Raw genomic sequence first — 9,938 nt, forward strand, 5'->3', positions numbered from 1 at the left:
AGTATTTTATTTGGTTTCTGTTTGATTTAGACTTTATTAGTAAAGAAACCTCAAAAGTTCCAAGCTTCACAGGCAACATTCTTTTATGATTCCAAGTTAAGCAGTTGGTAGGACTCTGAACACCCACTCACATGATTTGTTTTAAAAACTGGTGTAGTCCAAGGAAGAGCATTTAAAAAGGGACATTGGAGGAGAATAAAGCAGGAAGAAAACATAGGGAGAAGTTAAGTTACACTATGGACAATGAATAAGAGGACCCACAAAGCGAAGGGACTCAGAAATATTTTATGAGTTAAAGAAGTAAGTCAATACACCTTGAAGTCAACATACCAATAAACCATCTTTACACAAGGGTAAGGAATTAGGGTTTATACATCCCCCACCTATAATTCAATAGCAAGTGGCAGCTCTGAATTTTTCATTCTACCCATTTCCTTTTTTATTTTAATACCATTTTTTTTACTTTTTATTTTTTCACATTGGAAAAAACAGTATTTTATTAGTTTTTATTTAGGATGAGGGGTTTTCATCTTATACCAATATTTTCTTCAGAGGTAGACTTTGTTTTTATTTCAATGAGTTCTGCTACTCGAGCCAGAACACTTTCAACCAAATCAAATGCGAAAAAAGCTGAATGTAGAACCTTAAGCTGCATTTCTGGAGCCATATTAGGGATCTCTTCCCTACTGAGAGTTACGTAACAAAGATCTTTAGACTTCTGGACTTCTTGGCTATTTTTAATTTCTGCTTCATAATGTGCTTTTGACATATTAAGTCCTGTATGGAGTGGCTTTAAGAAATTATTCTCAATCTTTCTGAGCTCTGTCCATAATCCAGTTTGATTGTCATTTTCATTATCTTTTATAATCAAATACCTCAATAAATTTAATGAAGCCATTATCCTATCTGAGTTTTGCAGTAGATCTGTTTCAGCACCCTCTGGGAGAAATAGTACTAAATCTAGAATTGGAATCAGCTGTAGTCCTGTAAACCATTTGTTATGTGTTCTCTTTAATGACATGTCAATTTGATTTTTGATATTTTGAATAATAAAGGCTTCCACAACTGAGTGATTACTTGTATTCAATAAGCACCTAAATAATGTATATTTGCCTTGTGAATCCGACTTGTTAATGTACAGCAGAAGCATAGCTAAACCCTTTATCCTCAATGTCTCAATGCGGCAAAGTGTCTATTTTGACTCAGCCCTGAGGAACACTAAGAAAACTCTTAATTTCTAAGTACTGGTGAAGTAAACTATTGTCTTCTATTCTCAATAAACCATTCTCAATAGATCCAATCCTTTGGAGCAAACAGACTCTTCTGTTCTTTGCAAAAAGACTTCAATATGCCTCATATTACATTGCAAAAGGTACAATGGGCTTAACACCATTGGCAGCTGATCAATACTGATGCCCTGTACAAATACTAGACATGCCAGGGAAGCCATAGTGTCTGCTAATTGTTTGTCTTCTTCTTCCTCAAATTCAAGATAATTCCAAGTTTTCTTTTTCCTTCCATGATTAAAAATCATTTTGGGTAAAGGGTGTCCAATTGCTGATAAAAATCCTATTATTTCAGATGCAAAACACCTTAAAGTATCATTCCCAGTTTCTTCAGACTGGTCAAGGAATTGTGCTGTCAGCAAAGGACATTTCAAACTTTTGAAACAAAATTTCAGTATCTTATCCTTTAACTTTTCATTTTCCAGTGAGCTTTGTTTGTCATCAATAACTTCTTCCACAAAAGGCTTAGTGAACTCTATTAAGGCCTTGTAACACTGACAGAGGCCATAGTCATCGTTTGTTCTTTAGAGTATTGAACAGGAAGGAGAAAGAGCTGATTCCAAAGTGTAGACAATGCTAATCCAATTGAATATGTCTTGTTGTTATGGAAGTTTCTGAATCACTGTTTGTAATGACTGAAGTAAAAGAAGAATAATTTGGGATATTTGTTTTCCAGAGCAAACCCAACAATAATTCCTTTGGATTACATAACTTTACCAATAAATCAAGCATCAGAGAATAATGTTTTCTTTTATCATTTTCCTTATCATTCCACAAAAGTCATCAAACAACAGGACCAACAAGATTCCAGCCCATATTCTTGATGATGACCTTATTTGTTCATTTTGAATAATTTCTATTAGCTGGACTACATGCCCTTCATCTATACATTTTTGGCCTGCTAACTGAAATAGGCCAAACTCTTCTTCTTTAAAATATTGTTCTTCTATGATTTTACATCTCTTTATTATGCACTGAAGTTCCTCCACAGCCATTCCTTGATATTTTTTCCAGCTTTGAACTGAAATATACTGCCGGCCTCTCGCCCCTTAGTGTCCCCAGCTGCCTCACTCCACAGGCCACACTCCCTATTTAATTTTTTTTTAAGTTTTTTAAAAGTTATTGTTATTAAGGTACCATTCTTCTGCATATTTGCCAGTATTGCACTCCTGTTTGTACTATTTATATTATATGAAATGCTGATACAACATAAATGCCCCAAGACAGATGAGTGGATCAATAAGATGTGGTAGCTATGCACAACAGAATACTATTCAGTAACAAAAACAGCAGCAACATGGATGGTAAACAAAGGGATTATGGTAAGTGAATTAAGTCAAATGAACAAGTTAAAGACAAACTTTAAAACCAACACTTAAAAGCAGACCATAAGAGGGGGGGGCCTGAGAAAGGCAGGGGGATGGGTGCTGAAAGTGAGTTTGGTGGTTGACCATGAGTGCTTCTTGGTGGGAGTTCTATAGAGACTACACTTGAAGGGCAAGTCCTGTACTGTTGAAACACTGGAGCGGATTATTAATAAAGTTTTCATGTTATTGCCTTCCTTTTATATTTGGATGTTGAGAGTACAACTTTTCTTTAAATTTAGAAATTTCCAAATCTGAGAAGAAAAAACTTGATGTAATGAAGAGGACTACATATCATTCACTTGTTTTGATTTAGACATAAATAAAATCATTGGATTGTAATTTGATGGTTATTTTGTGGTGGGGACATAATACATGTTTCTGAAGAATTTAAAAAAAAAACTAGATAGATATGGATATTGGACTGGCAAAGAGGTATTCTTCACTATAAGAAAACTGGACATCATTATTTTTTTCAAGGATTCAATTCAGGAACTTGTTTCATCATGAAATTGCTTGGAATCAATTTTTTCAGTGTCATAGAGAAATGCAAACTCAGCTATCTGCCACTCATAAGCCAAACATGGGTCAAGAACTGGAATTAAGAAGTTCAGTTTATTCAGGAAACTGATATATCTGAGGATATGGTGGGCTCACACCCTAGAGGACCATCTGGAATCTTGGGTCTTAAAAGCAGGGTTTTTATAAAGGTATTTGAAAAGAAACCGAGGTTTGACTGGTCAGCCAGACTGTTCAGCTTCCAACTAATATCAGGGTGTTCTCAAAAGAAACTGGATTGTATATCCATGATTTATCTGTCAACATAAAATTTAGGCAGGGAATGCTGGAGGATTACTTATGGCTTTCTAGGAGAGTTAATATGGTAAATTTCTAAGGGAATAATTTAGCATTTGAAAAGTTACAGTAATGACTATGTGAGGTAGAGGTCTTTTTCTTGGTTTGCATTTTGCTTTTGTAACTTCATCAGCACCTTCATGTTTTGTGGATGGCAACATAAAAACATTACCTTGCAGGTTTCCTTGAACATGGGAATTCCCAATGAGATGATTTCTCTTGATATGGGCCAGGGTCTCATAATTCTCCTGTAGGGAACACAGATGTGTTATCTGGAGAAACAACTCCTTTATGAGACCCCTGATAGTTGTTCTTTCCTTTTTAATGATTAGGACAAAGGAACAAATTTATTTACATATATATCCATGGAAAATCTAAATGGAGTCTTCTGACACTACACTTTTAGATATCACAAGGATATGTCAGGCTCAGTCTTCCAGGTTTCCTATGAAATATGTGCTTAGATCTTCTCTGACTCAACACAGAGCTATTTGACTTGTCCAGACATGGATATGTGTCAGGAAGATGCTAGGATAGGAGGTGCCAGCCTACAACCTTCCAGATGAACATAGGCATAAATAACCATTAAGCACAAGCAATCCTTCACAATAGCTTCTGAATTCAAAGATTCTAAGACTGAGGTTGACACAGAAATTGAAAAGAAACATTAACAGTGACAGGAAGGATATTTCATTCTATCTGAATCATACCTTTTCCATTACCATGCAGCACAGGGAAAAGACATTTTCTGTGTCATAAATTGAACATAATGGTCTAGTCCATGAGACATATTCTAACCCAAAGTAAAATATTTTAGTAATACACATGGATATACACTCTAAAGTCATTGGGACAAAATAGGAAAGAGATAGGGGCCAGGAGTTCTAAGAAGAGAGGGTTGGAACTCACATGAGGATAAGTGTGCAATGAAGACTGGATGCTCTATAATTCTTCAACCTTGATGAATCCTCTCTAAATGGAAAGGAATGCAGCAAAGACTGCTTTAAAGCAGAATCAGTATGATGGGTTATATTCTTCAGTTGAGATGTTCCATGCAAATTTATGATATGTGCAAAAAAGTGTTGATTCCATTGTATTAACCGTTTTGCAAGTGTTAAATACTACTTGGATTGAAATTATGTAGTATGTAAGGTGATGAGTTTAGGAAATGAGTGTTATCATCTACATAAGAGTTGGTCAAGTTGAGAAGTAGAAGATTTGAAATGCAGTTTAAGGTTGAGCAAATGGTCACACCTTTCATAATACTGTATAGCAGAAAATCTTGAGTATGAAACAGACAACAGAAAGTGACTTTGGACCTGATTCTTAAGTGTCTTCTCTGGATGGAAGGGAGATGAAGGTCATTGAAAGAGGTAGGGTCTAATCATAATGGGATATTTATGGATGTGTTCAAGTAAAATTTGAAGAATATGTCTTACACTTATGGGTTCAAATTATCAATAAGGTTTGGGAATGACAGAATTTCTTATTTCCTATATGTTTATTTTTGTCTTTTCCACGAATGAAGAATGGTTGTTAGTTTCCCACACTTATCTTAATGCTACTTTCTGCTTACTCTATTACCTTACATAGATCCACATTTGTAACACAAATCTAAAAATTACTTGTTTAGGTTTTATATAAAAATATGAAATTGTATATAGATGAATGTTAAGAAAAGTAATAATAATGCTACCTGACTCTGAATAGATATATCTTATAGGTATTCCAGAAGGTGAGGAGAGAAACAAAGGATCTGAGAAATTATTCAAGGAGGGCCTCCCCGGTGGCTCAGCGGTTGAGCACTGGGTTGCAAAGCTGCCCACAGCCTCTGCAGCGCTGGTTCGATCCCTGGCCACCAGTTGAGGGTACCACATGGTGCGCAGACCTCTCCTGCCCTCCGCTGCTCCCCTCAGCAGTGTACATCATCAGTCTGCCTTCTCTGCTCTCTGCTCTGGCTCTGGTGAATTCTCTCACCCTGCTGCACTTCTGACCTTACCCAGTGCTTGCATAAATAAGTAAATAAATCTTAAAAAATGGTAAAATCACTTAAAAAACGAAATTATTCATGGAGGTAATTGAAGAAAAAGGAGACGAATATATACATACAAGAAGCGAGAAGAACTCCCAATTTCCACAATGATAGAAAACTACAGCAAGAATAGTAAATAGTAATAGTAAAGCTGGCAAGAATAGTAAAGCTGGCAAGAATTCAAGACAAAGAAAAAATAATTAAACTGGCAAGGAGGAAGAAACAGATAACTTATAAGGGAAAATCAATCAGGTTAACCTCAGACTTCTAGAAGAAACACTGCGTGCAAAAAGAGAATGCAGTAACATATTTAACAAACTTCAAAACAGCATATGCCAACCAAAAATACTTTACTCTGCAAAGCTCTCCTTCCTCTACCAAGAAAAAATATGGACCTTCTCAGACAAACAGAAACTCCAGAAACTCATTACAATTAAACCCTCAATCCCCCCCCCCAGAAAAACCCTACAAGAAGTTCTAAAGCCAAAACCAACAGAGGAATGATAAAGAAGAACATAATAAAGTGAAAATAATATCACAAAAATGACAAACAAAATGGCAAATACAGATGCCAACATATCAATATTAACTCCAAATGTAAGTGGATTAAACTCATCAATAAAAACACACAGTAGCAGGCTGGATCAAAAAACAAAATCCAACCTTCTGCTGTCTCCAGGAAACACATTTAACCACAAAAGATAAACAGAGACTGAAAGTAAAAGGTTGGAAAACAATCCTACAAGCAAATGGACCAAAAAACAAGGCAGGAGCAGCTATACTTTTATCAGATGAAATACTTCAAATTAAAAAACATAAAAAGAGACATAGATGGACACTACATTATCATCAAGGGGATTATACATCAGGAAGATATAACATCCATCAACATATACTCACCCAATGAAGGAGCACCAAAATATATTTGACAGCTATTATCAGCTCTGAAAATGGACATTAAAGAAAAGATACATATAGTGGGATACTTCAGCACTCCACTTTCACCAATGGACAGATCAGCAAGACAAAAAATAAATAAAGACACTAGAGCCCTGAATAAAGACTTAGAACTCATGGTCTTAACTGACATTTATAAGACACTACACCCCAAAAAATCCAAGTATACATTTTTCTCAAGCGTGCATGGATCATTCTCCAAAAGCGATCATATAGTGGGCCACAAGACAAACATCAACATATACATGAAGATCAAAATCATTCCAACCATCATCTCTGATAATAGAGTCATAAAACTAAAATAAATAAATAAATCATGAAAGTAAACATGGAATCGTCCCACTTAATGTAGATAGAAATCCACACTATTGGAAGATCACTGGACTATGAGGAGTTCAAAGAAGAAATTAAAAAATACTGGGGGAGTTGAACGACAAGGAAGACACCACATTCCAGACTGTATGGGATGCAGCAAAAGCAGTAATAAAAGGAAAATATATAGCAATACAGGCTCAATCAAGAAACAAGAAAGAGGGTCTCCCTGGTGGTGCAGGGGGTTGAGCTGCAGCGTAAGGAGCTGCCAGCAGCCAATCCTGCATGAGTTCGATTCCCCAAACAGCCAGGGAGCCTTTGTCTACATGGCACAGCAGACCTCTCCTGACACGCTTGCTGCTCCCTTTAGCAGTGTACTTTGATCAGTCTACCTGTTCTGTTCCCCACTCAGTCTCTGGTGAATCCTCTCACCCCCACACCTCTGCTCTAAACTTCAGCTCTTGTATGCATAAATAAATAAATCTTAAAAAATAGAAATAAGAAAGAGCTTAAAGAAACAACCTAATCTCACATTTCAAAGCGGTAGAAAAAGAACAAGAAGAAAACCCTAAAGCAAGTAGAAGAAAGGAAATAATAAAAATCAAAGCAGAAATAAATGAAATAGAAATTAAAAATCAATCAAAAGTTCAATGAAATAAAAAGTTGGTTCTTTGAAAAAAAAATAAACAGAATAGACATACCTCTAGCCAGGCTCACAAAGAATAAATGTGAGAAAACACTTATAAATAGGATAAAAGAGGAGAAATTACTACAGACTCAATAAAAATCAAAATAATAATCAGAGATTACTATGAACACTTAAATGTAAACAAATTCAACAACCTAGAATAGATGGACAAATTCCTAGAACTATATAGTCATCCAAAGCTGGACACAGAAGAAATAGAACAACTAAACAGACCAATTACAGGCAGAGAAATTGAGGCAGTAATTAAAACACTCTCCAAAAACAAAAGCCCCAGTCCAGATGGCTTCACAAATGAATTCTATCAAACGTTCAGCAGTAAATTATTGCCTATCCTACACAACTCTTTCAAAAAATTGAAAAAGAAGGAATAACTGCCAAATATATTCTATGGAGTCAACATTACACTAATACCAAATCCCAGCATAAAAAAATAAAATTACAGGCCAATCTCCCTAATGAACACTGATGCAAAAATCCTCAACAAAATCATTGCCAACAGATTCCAACAATGCACCAGAGGGATAGTACACCATGATCAAGTGGGATTCATCCCAGGGGCACAAGAAATGTTCAACATACAAAAATCCATCAGTGTAATCCATCACATCAACCAAAAGAAAAAGAAAAAACATATGATCATATCAATAGATGCTGAGAAAGCATTCGACAAAATCCCACATCCGTTTGTGATGAAGGCACTTGAAATTCTAGGGATAGAAGGAACATACCTTAACATGATAAAAGCCATATATGACAAGCACACAGCCAATATTATTCTCGATGGTAAAAAACTGAAGATCTTTCCTTTAAGATCAGGAAAAAGACAAGTATGTCCTCTCTCACCACAGCTCTTCAATATAATACTGGAGGTCCTAGCCAGAGCAGTAAGACAAGAGAAATACATACAAGGAATCCAAATAGGAAAAGAAGAAGTAAATTATCACTATTTGCAGATGATATGATAATATATATACAAAAACCTAACAGCTACACATAAAAACTACTCAAAATAATCAACCAGCTTAGTAAATTAGCAGGATACAAAATCAATGCACACAAATCTCAGCACTGCTCTTCAATGTAATACGAGAGGTCCTAGCCAGGGCAATAAGAGAAGAGAAAGACATACAAGGAATCGAAATAGGGAAAGAAGCAGTAAAGCTATCACTATTTACAGATGATATGATAATATACATAGAGAACCCTAAAAACACCAACGAAAAACTACTCAAAATAATCAACCAGTTCAGTAAAGTAGCAGGACAAAACATCAAAACAATAAATCAGTAGCCTTCTATAAACAAACAATCTAAAGAAGAAGAAATCAAGAAAACCATCCCTTTTATAATTGAAACAAAGTATTAAATACTTGGGAATAAATCTAACAAAAGAGGTGAAAGACTTATACAAATAAAATTATAAAACACTGTAATAGAAATTAAAGAAGACACAAAGAAATGAAAAGACATCCCCTACTCATGGATTGGATGAACTAACATTATTAAAATGTCCGTCCTATCAAAAGGAATTTACAGATTCAATGTTATTCCAATAAAAATCTCAATGACATTCATCAAAGAAATAGAATAAATACTGATGAAATTCATATGGAACCCCCCAAAACCAAAAATAACCAAAGCCCTACTGATGAAAACAAGAGAGAAAGGAGGTATCACTCTTCCAAACTTCAAGTTATATTATAAAGCCGTAATAATTAAAGCAGTTTCGTATTGGAACATAAACAGACATGCAGACAGATGGAACTGAATAGAGAGCCCAGAAATAAAGCCACACTTATATGGAAAACTAATATTTGACAATGGAGCAAAGAATATATAATGGAACATGGACAGTTTGTTCAAAAATGGTGCTGGGAAAATGGGACCACCACATGCAAAAAAATGAACCTAGACCACTACCTCTCACCATGCACAAAAATCAACTCAAAATGAATGAAAGACCTTGAGATAAGACCTGAAACCATAAAATATATAGAAGAAAATATAGGCAAAACACTACAAAGCATACATGTCAGTAATATCTTTAACGATTCATCACCCAAAACAAAGAAAGTCAAGGAAAAGATAAACACCTGGGATTACATCAAACTGAAAAGCTTCTGTGCAGAAAAAGAGACGTTAACCAAAATAGAGAGACACCCCACTGATTGGGAAAAAAATCTTTGCACTCCATTCAACTGATAAGGGACTGATCATAAAGATATACAAAGAACTCACAGGACTCAACAAAAACAAAATAAACAATCCAGTCAAGAAATGGCAGAAGAACTTAAAAGACATTTCTTCAAAAGGGAAATGCAAATGGCTAATAGGCATATGAAAAAATGTTCAACATCCCTTATCATCAGGGAAAGGCAAATCAAAACCACTTTGAGATACCACCTTATGCCAGTAAGAATGACA

General features: G+C 35.3%; 1 pseudogene; it reads right to left on the minus strand.

Annotated features, from left to right (window-relative positions):
- Positions 1-526: 526 nt before the first annotated feature.
- Positions 527-2,319, minus strand: LOC119242651 (glomulin-like; annotated as a pseudogene).
- Positions 2,320-9,938: the final 7,619 nt, after the last annotated feature.

Source organism: Talpa occidentalis, unplaced genomic scaffold, assembly GCF_014898055.3.
Source record: "Talpa occidentalis isolate TD23 unplaced genomic scaffold, MPIMG_talOcc4v2.1 talOcc4.13, whole genome shotgun sequence".
Classification (NCBI taxonomy): domain Eukaryota; kingdom Metazoa; phylum Chordata; class Mammalia; order Eulipotyphla; family Talpidae; genus Talpa; species Talpa occidentalis.